The sequence below is a fragment of the Pan troglodytes genome, chromosome 11 (assembly GCF_028858775.2).
Source record: "Pan troglodytes isolate AG18354 chromosome 11, NHGRI_mPanTro3-v2.0_pri, whole genome shotgun sequence".
Taxonomy (NCBI): Eukaryota; Metazoa; Chordata; class Mammalia; order Primates; family Hominidae; genus Pan; species Pan troglodytes.
Genome location: NC_072409.2, coordinates 114041273 through 114049033, shown reverse-complemented (window position 1 = coordinate 114049033; position 7761 = coordinate 114041273). Strand labels below are relative to the sequence as shown.

The following is a 7761-nucleotide window of genomic DNA, read 5'->3' as shown; positions in this document are numbered from 1 at the left end:
GTGTATATTTTTTGCTCATCACTCATTCTGTTGGTCTGTTCCACAAATACCAAGATTCACTTCAGTCTCCAAACTTGCATGCTCCCATTCTACAAATAAGGAAACTGAGGCCCAGAGAGATGAATCTTAACTAGCATTACTCCATTAATTAATGACTGCAGACAGTCTGTAATGCAAGGATTTGACTCCTCCGACTGGGATTTTTTCCTATGTATAATCCCTCACAAAGGGGACATTAAAAGTAGCTCAAATATATTTTAACTATTTCCTCCTTTGCCATACAAGGCCATCTCTTTTATTATGGAAAGCAATTCAACTCAGCCTCAAATTTGTTTATGCCCATTATTTCATTGTTCAGCCAAACAAAAAATAATCCAGTTCTTTAGAAAAATAATCTAGGTTATTTAGAAAAAACTACTTACCATAAATTTTTACCCAGACATACCATTCAAGGACTCAGCTCCTTATGCCACTGCCACCCCAACAGCTTCCATAACCAGAGTATTGACATGAAAAATATTATACCAAGTGTGGTTTTCTCTTTGAATATATTAGTATTTTTATATGAAAAGTAGCTTATACTCTTCTAAACCTCCATTCATCTACGTATTCAACAAATATTTAGTAAGATCCTACTTAATGTGGCAGACTCTGTTCTGATCAAAATATTATAAACATCTCAAGTCACAAAATATAGTTCTGCAACATTGTTTCAAATGGCTACATGATATTTCATTAGCTAATTTTTCCAAAGTATATTTAATGTGTTCCCTGTTACTGAAGAGTGAGATCCTGATAGTCCACCATTCCATAAATCATCCATGAGGACGATGGCATCTCCAAGCATTCTTGTCTTCTAGATCAAAATGCTCCAGCCCCTCTTATTATATATCCCCTAACTTAATTTGATCAAATTTGGAAGAAGGTTATGGAACAACAATAAGCCTTCACCTTTTTCTAAGTGAAGAAACAGAGGTGTTCATTATTTCTTCAGTCAGTCATTCAACCAGAATTCATCAAGGCCCTCTTTCAGGTCAAGTGATGTGATGGAGCTAGCAATACAAGGATAAATGAGGCAAAAACACCTCACTAGGGACTGTCACTATCACAGGACAAACTTTTCCTCAAGTTAGACAATTATCCTCCAGCTGAACCAGAGCAGAGACTAAGCCAGCCTTACCAATTCCTGGTCGAGAATGTAACTCCAATTTGTGTATCTTATTCCTGCACAGCTCTTTCATTTAGTTTTAGGACTTGTATTAGTTATCCATTGCTGTATAACAAATTACCCCCAAAATTAAGCAGCTTGAAATATCAGACATTTATCATCTCACAGTTCCTGTGGGTCGGGCACCTGGAGTGGCTTAGCTGATAGTTGAGGCTCAGAGTCTTTATAGCTGGATCTGCATCATCTGAAGGATTGACTGGGGCTGGACAACCCACTTCCAAGAGGGCTCATTCACATGACTGTTTGCAGGGAGTCTCGATTCCTTTCTGATTTTGGCAGGAGACCTCTGTTCCTTGCCAAGTGGACTTCTCCAGAGAGCTGCTTGAATGTTTTCATGACATGGCAACTGGCTTCCCCCTGAGTGAGTGGTCCAAGAGAGAAAAAGATAGCATCCATAAAGCCCTTTATGACCTGTCCTTGCAAGTCTAATCACTTCTGCTGTATGTTATTTGTCACCCAGACCAACTCTGGTACAGTATTGGAGGAGACTATGTGAGGGTGTGAATACTAGGAAGAAGGGCTCATTGGGACCCATCTTGGAGGCTGGCTTAGAGTTTTTAGCAATTTTTAAATCCCAGGTAGCCTAAAAACTCAGAGAAAAATGTTGAAGAGTATTATATTTATTTAAGTGGCGTATTTCATATGAAGATCACCAAATAGTTAAAAACTCTCCCTAGCTCCAGGAGAGATCATAGAATAAAAACTATAAAGCAAGAGAGGAACTTTGAGATTATTTTCCTAGTCTATTAATTTGATGTGTCTTTTAGGGAACTTGATGAGGTGAAAAACTTTTAAAAAAAATTATACCAACCACTTCCCTGAATAGGACTGGAGACAGACTATCACTTTAAAAAGTTTCTCTTTATTAAGAGAAAAGTTGCTTGTTTCATAAATGTAAGGCAAGCAGATACCCAGAGCCCTGGAGAAAATGTGTAACAGATCCCTTGTTTCTTATGTGCCTTCCAAGACTGCCTGTCCCAATCAATATCCCTTGCTATGCAGAGCTCTAGGGAGGGTGACACATATTGCCTAGAGATTCTGGGGCCTTCTTGGAAAAATCTATCAAAATCCTCACCCCTTTCCCGAAAAGTGACGGAAACCTGTCTAGACAGAATAAGCGATTTTGACGAAGACCCAATAGTAAGAAGGGCAATGGGGTACCAGAAACGCAATGACCATGAGGGCATACCCCAGTACCAGGTTGGCAAGAAGAAGCGTGGAGCCTGAGTCTCTGTCTGCCAGGTGGAAGCCCTGAATGTTACCTGTACAGTGTAATGGATAGGGAATACACAGTGCTCCAAGGGCAGCGCTCTTACCTTGGGAAAATGAGGGAGGAGTGAATCAGCAGAGTGTTGAGCACCCGGAGCAATCATTTGAGGGAGTCAAACCCCAGGGAGTACAATTGTCTCCTGGAGAGACAGTCCACAGTTTTGTCCAGACAAGCACCACCACAGGCCAACCACATGGTGCCTGAGAATTAAGGCAGAAAGCAGAGATAGGAGGTGGCAAGAGACTGACTCTTAGCAGAGTTTAAAGCTCAGAATCCAGTCACAGCTGAAGCCTAGGACTTACCATCAAGAATGAGCATCTGAGTTGGTTTTCTTTCTTGTTTTCCTCTTTATGGAACTCAGGTCCATGGAATTGGATTAATTGTAGTCTTTGGTTCATGACAACTGTTAGTTCAAGCATAATCCTCTTTTAATTATTTTAACAATATAATGAAAACCCATAATCCTTTATCCCAAGCAGGAATTATAACCTAATAGCCACCTTAGGGGTTGAACTGTGTATTCCTAAAATTCAGATGTTGAAGTCCTAACCCCCAGTACCTCTGAATGTGACCTTATTTGGAAATAAAAGCATTGCAGGTATAATTAGCTGAGAGGAGGTCATTAGGGTGGGCTGTAATGCAATATGATGGGTTTCTCTATAAAAAGGGGAAATTTGAACAGAGACAGAATTTCATAGAAGCAAAATGATGTGAAGAGGTGCAGGGACAAGACAGCCATCTACAAGCCAAGGAGAGGAGCCTGGAACAGATCCTTCCCTCACAGCCGTCGCAGGAACTAACCTTGATTTTGTATTTCTAGCTTCCAGAGCTGTGCGACAATACATTTCTGCTGTTTAAGCCACACTCTGAGGCGTTTTTTTTTAAATGGCAGCCCTAGTAAACTAGTATAATTAGTAACTTAGATTTCCCCACAGGTTCCTCTCATCCCATTCTCCTGCCTTCCCTTTAGAATTGACATGTCCCAAAATTTGCACTTATTATTTATCATTGTCTTCCTTTATTACTATTCATTACACACACACACACACACACACAGAGAGACACACAATTTGTTATTTAAGTGTATTTGGTTTCTGAATTCTATAAAAAGGGCAAAAGGGCTGTATTATACATGCTGTCCTCTGGGACTTGCTTTTGTGATTCCAAATTATTTAAAAAGATTATCCATGTGTTGTATGTGGCTATAGTTCATTCATTTTCACTCTGATTAATATTCCATAGGGTGATAACGCAAATTTTCTTATTGGGTGGACTCAAAGAGTAGCAAAGAATGCAAAACCCTCACAAAGGCACCTCTGAAAAGCTGGCTTATGGCCTCACACCATGAAGTCATACCCCAAAACAATCTATTTCTGATGTCAGCTGTGGCACCTTCATCTTTATAAAGTTAGGTCTATAGTTCTGTAGTTGGGTTTCTTATTTAAACACAACAAGACAAAAGAAGCAACAGGAATGCCTGGAATAGGGTTGGCCGGGAGAAGGGGAAGACTTAAGGGAGAATTTCAGCAGACACTGTGAATAAGATAACCTAGTATCCCTTCCTTTCTTCCTTAGCTTGTCTCCACAGTAAAGCTAAACTCTGTGGAATAAAATCCTGTGGTCCCACAACGCACCCCACAATAACACAATCACAAGCAAGGGATGGCTCCCATGCTCTGCCCAGCTCCCTTCTGTGGGCTGAAGTTTTTTTCTTCTTCAGAAGGATGGGTGTGTGACTAGGAAGTGACTTTGAGACTTTCTCAGTTTAGTGGATGGCCAGCTGAATAAGTGTTTTAGTATTGTTACATAACAGTACATATGGACTTAAAAATATAATTTTTGTTCAACTCAAATCAATGCAACCCTACATCCTGTGCAATTAACATTTTAGACCTCACTAAATGTATTATGGCAGAGTTTTGCTGTGTTCATCTTCCCATGAACTAGGACTGGCCAGGTGACAGAATTCTGATCAGTCAGACCTGAGCATGAGTCTGCTAGGGATGTTGGGAGAAAGTTTTTGTTCTTCTAAAAAAAAAAAAAAAAAAAGCATTCACAGCTGCTATCACATCCTCCCTCCCTCGGCCCTTTTATAGCAGCCTTAAAAGAGAATTTGCTGCCGGTAGCTATGGTGGCCAACTCACCCCCAAAGGCGAACAGATAAGAAAACTGCAGAAGCAGCAGTTCTGACATAATTGAGCCACTGAACTGAAGCCAGCAGCTGCCTACCCCCAGAATTCACATTATGCAAGAAAAATAAACATTTATATATTTAAGTCACTGTTAGTCAGAGTTTCTGTTACTTGCAGCCAAAAACATTACTGGGTAACACAGAGATGGACTAGATTTTCTGCTGAAGTGGGTGTAAAAGGGTTTGAGAATTGCGTGTTGGAACTCTACTTGTGGAGGAGAAGCTATTTGAATATTCAAAACACTAAATATAACGTTAAACATCCCGAGCACTTCTAGATGGGTAAACCAAGGCTCAAGGAAGGACAGTGATTTGCCCTGTGGTTTCCTAAGTATGGCAGGGAGAAGCCTCATGGAAAGGACTAATATGTGTGCACCTTTAAAAAATGGCAACTGAGGCTGAGGATGGCAAATATAGAAATCTCCCAATGCCCAGCTCTATAATTTCAGTTGTCTTATTCCCAACTTAACGTTCAATTCACTAGACTTAGTTTTATCTCAGTTTGCCTCCCACTTAACCAAAAGCATCTCCCACAGCCAAAAGTTCTGTCTCACTTTCATTATCCTTTCCTGCCACAAGGCAACACCAACATCCCTGGACGGGAACCCTGTAAAACAGCTGTTTCAATTAAGTTAAATCACAAGTATTTGGAGAAAATTCTAAGTGTTGGTGATGGTTAGATGCTGTGTGTGAGGACTGACTCGCTGTGCTTTTTTTTTTTTTTCCTTTTACAAACATCCTTCCCCTCACAAACAAGTGCACACTATTCTGGAGAGTGTATTCTTGGAAGAGAAGCAGCTAAGAAAGATGATCAAGAAAAGACACTTAGTAAGAAATGATCTCATCACTACAGGAACAAATATGGAGTGCTTGGCTTTGTCCGTGGGAGGAAGAAACTGTCATCCCTCTCTCCCGGCATAGACCATGGCTGTGTATTTCCCTAATTAATTTCCTATTGAATGGCCTGCACAAAGCTACATTCTGTTGTCTCTTAACTCAGTCCCCAAAGTGCTGAAGAAAATCTTATACTACTTAATTACCACAGCAAAAGTGATGGAGATCCTTAGTAGTACCGGTAATACAGACATTAAGGTTTGGATTACTGCTTTGGAACATTGCTGTTAATGAAACAATGGTTTGCTAGACTGCAACCATTCGCCAAATCACAAGGAACAAACTTCTACATGTGAACACTGTTGTTGGTGTCTGTGTTGGAGAAGGAGTTGGCAATGGTGAGTTATACCTCAAAATTTTGGAAGTAATGAAATTGTATGAGATAGAGTACAAAGTCCACACTAAATGGATGGGAGCCAAAGGCATCTCGTAGAGAGAATGATTCTAAGCCAGTAAGACTAAACAGTTGGGAGAACAAGGATAACAACAAATCCTTAGAAATGGTGTCAATCAGGAGAAAAGATGATCTGGAAAGGAGGCATAAACAGAGTTACAATGACAAGAATTGAATTGCACAAGCAGATTTGATCAGGGGAGAGAACTCTTGTCTAGTGGACCTTCAATATTACTATTTTACTGGCAATATTCCTATATGGAGATGAAGACATCAAACTAATGTAGTCTGATGTCATTTAAAGATCATCTACCATCCCTTTTTCTGATTTGATGCTCAAGAGCCAAATTATTGATAATATGGTTGTCCGTGGAAATCTTCAAATAGAGAGAAGACATGCCAACATAAATATTTCAGACCACAAGACAGGGATAGTTCCAAATATAAGTTAATTAAACAGGATTAGAATTTTCTGGTTTTATACACCAGTATCTGCCAGATTGGTTAGGATGAATCTGCCTCTGAAAATGCACCTACTTTCAGTGGCTGAAAACCCAGTTTTATAGACCTGTGAGACTGAGAACTGGTCCTGCACTGTGGCAAACTTAACATGGTACAGCACCGTGTGAGGCATCCTCACGTGGCTATGTCCAATCCTCACCAGTTGTCTTCCTGGGGCAGTTCTATCTTTAGTAAACATGGAATATGCGGAACCAAGTTAATAGAGCTGGATCCTAGGGCTCTTACATTTCCTTGCTCAAGTCTTTCAAGAGGCCATCATTTCTGCCTTAATTAAAGCCATGCTCTCATGTCAGAAGGATACATTAGCAAATGGTATGATTAGGCTAGAGCTTGAATGGGCATCTATTTCATCCTCTTGACTTCAATTAAATAATCAACCTGTTTTCTTCCAAACTCCACAGAAAGGAAAGATGTCCATCAAGAGCCCCCTGAAGGGAGATGACATTTTTTATTTCACTCTGGAACCCCTTGAAGGCAGATAACATTTTTTATTTCAATTTGGAACCCCCTGAAGGCAGATGACATTTTTGATTTCAATTTGAAGGGGCAAAATTGAAAGACATCTGAACATACAAAAGACAGCAGCTTGAGATTCTTTTGCTGAAGCCACCTGTCCCACCATACATTGTGAAAAATAGAGGATGGGTAAACATTTGAACTTGAGTTATTCATTGCTCTAGTCACCGAGGGATGGGAAACAGCAATGAAAAAAACAAGGTGGTACATGGATAGGACTGCAGTCAGGGAGTAATAATGCTGAGCTGAGTTCTAGTGCAGTGACTACAGTGGGGCAGAACCTCTGGCCATCTCTTCGCCTTAGTCCTCTCCTTTGCCAAAAAAGAGTGCTCAACTCTCTGAGATCTAAAAAGTCCCTTCTAGTGCATTCTATAATGCCAGAAGAAAAGGAAGGAAACTGCTGCCTGGTAAGAGCTCTTGGTTTTGGCACTTCCTGCAACATAATTCCTCAAATCCCCAAGAGGTTTGCAGATGAGTCCTGAGGTGGCTGAACATCTAATTGGACCAGGCTTCCCTAACAAAAACTGCAGCCATTCATTCCTGCCAAGGTAGTGTTTTTACTCCCGTTGCGAAATGTGTGGATAAGGAAGGTGATGACTAATTTGTATCATTTGGGAACTACAGATCTTGGCACCTGATCTTGCTTTAAGCTGAGGGAGTCCCATCTTTAGCTGAAGATGTTTGCAGAGTTATCATTCTCAAATATTGTTATTTATGCTCGTCATCCACTGAGGACACAGAGACTT

The 7761-nt window shown here is 40.4% G+C and overlaps 1 long non-coding RNA gene across 1 annotated transcript in view; it reads right to left on the bottom strand.

Annotated features, from left to right (window-relative positions):
- Positions 1–531: 531 nt before the first annotated feature.
- LOC134807693 (uncharacterized) overlaps positions 532–7761 on the bottom strand; it is a 52079-nt gene continuing 44849 nt past the window's right edge. The window contains exons 5-7 of the long non-coding RNA XR_010148785.1: positions 2801–2901; positions 2545–2698; positions 532–1585 (exon numbers count right to left, since the gene is read on the bottom strand). This is a non-coding gene — a long non-coding RNA (uncharacterized LOC134807693). The remainder of the gene's footprint in view (positions 1586–2544; positions 2699–2800; positions 2902–7761) is intronic.